We start from the raw sequence: 2,500 nt of genomic DNA, 5'->3' as shown, positions 1-2,500 counted from the left end.
CTCGACTTTGCCAGCTTACAGAGAGGGCAGTTGAGGACAGACAAGAGACGGCGAGGGCCGGTTGCAGATTCAACAGCTGTGCCCCAATGACCTCTGGAGAGGTTGCGGGGTAGGCGAGGCGAGGTAACACATTAGATTCCCTGTGTTAGCTAGGGTCCGAGGACGCCCTCTTTACAAGGGCGGGGGGTGTTTACTGCTGGGCTGACGGCACACAAGCGAGACCGGCTGCACATCTTGTTTGTAGTTCTCGCTGCCAGGGGGAAGGACAGATCGGGGACACGACAGATTTCAGCTTCAGGTTTATAGCGCTATAGAGACGGTTCCTCTCAGGGAGACAGCTTTACGAGGGATAGGGTGACTTAGAATGGGGCAAGCTGGCAACAGGGGACAGGTGGGAAGAGTCAACATTTGACACTTATGTTTGGACAAACACGGACCTTTATCTAATCCAACCCGTTTATTTACAGCATCGCGTCCTCTGCATTTGTTCTTACGCCAATACTGACGACTTCTGCTTTGATTACCCTTGTTCTAGAAAGCTCCCTGGCTGACGTATTTCCTTATATTCTGTCACTCGGTGCTCCTAAACCAGCTAAAGATGAAATGTCCACCAACCCCCCGACTCACCCTTTCCTCTTCCCCCCAAGTTTCCTCTCCTCTCTGCTGGGTCTTTTTCCCCCTACAGATGTGTGCTGGCTACCAGGGAGCTAGAGGACTGTGGGGAGACAGGGGCAATCCTGGACCTGGCAGGGATCACACAGTCACACCTCAGTACAGTCCACACATACTGAAGACAGGACTTGTTGACCCGTGGGAGGGACGGAGACAATTGTTGGGTGAACAAACAAGCAGCAGAGGACCATGCTGTGTTGCTGTAAAGCCCCTTGAGGCAAATCTGTAATTTGTGATATTGGGATATACAAATAAAATTGACTTGACTTGAACACAAAATGTATACATAGGTGTCCGGGTGGTGTGGCGGTCTATTCCTTTGGAACAGCGACCGGGATGGCTCATAAGAGCGGGGTAATTGACCAAGTGCAACTGGGGAGAAAAGGGTGGGGGGGGCGGTATTACATACAAACACAGAGACATACACAAACACACACAAAAGACCTAATCCCACAAGGACCACCGTAATTATGACTGTAGGGCCACACAACAGCTGAAGAGACCCTCACATGGCCACTATGCCCGAATGGGGTTGAGTTGTAGGACACGGGGGAGAGAGGCTGGGAGAATAATGACCATGGGTGGAGCTGTGGCTTGCGCTATCAGAAAATAACCCCAGATGACAGTTCCCAGGCTGCCCCTATGAGGAGTCTACCAGACTCCCAATGATACACCCACTTGTTTTTCTTTTTTAGACACAATTCATAGGTCCCCAAGGAAGGACAGTGGTTTCCAGGCAGCCAGCTAGTGTTGCAACCCTAAAGCGGATAGGATGAAGGTGCACAACGCTAGCTGGGAAAGCGTACACTGAAAGGCAAAGTGGCTGGGATAGTGTACAGGAATATCTGTACTGAGCACAGACTGGAAGTCCCCAAGTCCAAATGGGAGACACCGCCAAAGGTGGTTGAGAATGGCAGAGCTAAGATCCTGTGGGACTTCAAGTTCCAGGCTGATAAGCAGTTGCTGGCTAACCAAACAGACATTGTGGTGGTCGACAAGGACCAGAAGACGGCAGTAGTGGTCGATGTAGCGATCCTGAAGCGACGGCAACATCAGGAAGAAAGAGCACGAGAAGCTGGAGGAATCCCAAGGGCTGGAGGAAGAACTAGATGGGATGTGGAAGGTGAAATCCACAGTAGTCCCAGCGGGAGCAGGAGCACTTAGGGGCTGTGACCCCCAAACTGGGAAAGTGGCTCCAACAGGTTCCAGGAACAACGTCTAAGGTCTGTCCAGGAGAGTGCGGTCCTAGGAACAGCTAAGACACTGCACAGAAACCTCAAATTCCCAGACCTCTGGTAGAGGACCTGAGCTTGAGGGAGACACACACCACCCAAAAAAGGGTGCGAGGGAGATTTTATATATCTACTATATCTGTGATGGCCTGGCGGCCTGTCCAGGGTGTCTCCTTGCCTGCCGCCCAATGACTGCTGGGATAGGCTCCAGCATCCCCGGATAAGCGGTTTGGATGATGGATGGATGGATGGAGAGATTGATTTTTAGGACTTTTAACGGGCATCCAGTGAGTATGGTATGCATACACTTCACAGCATATAACGCATACGGCTGTGCTATATGGAGCCAACACCTCCACCACACCTGACGGTATTAATTAATGAAAACATGATTAAAAAAATCACTTCTATGCACCCTATGCATTGCCTTTGTGCGCCGCCTGTTGACACCTATGTCCTATCGGACTTGAACCTAGTTTTTTGGCACTTACTTGTGCTGTTGTCCCCTGACTAGATCCTTGCTTGGGTTCTCTCGGACGGACGCGGCGTTGGATAAAAGCGTCTGCTGAACGAAATTGTGAAATATGGCCGCCATC

This window comes from Lampris incognitus, chromosome 10 (assembly GCF_029633865.1).
Source record: "Lampris incognitus isolate fLamInc1 chromosome 10, fLamInc1.hap2, whole genome shotgun sequence".
Lineage (NCBI taxonomy): Eukaryota > Metazoa > Chordata > Actinopteri > Lampriformes > Lampridae > Lampris > Lampris incognitus.
This window is presented reverse-complemented; position numbering follows the sequence as displayed.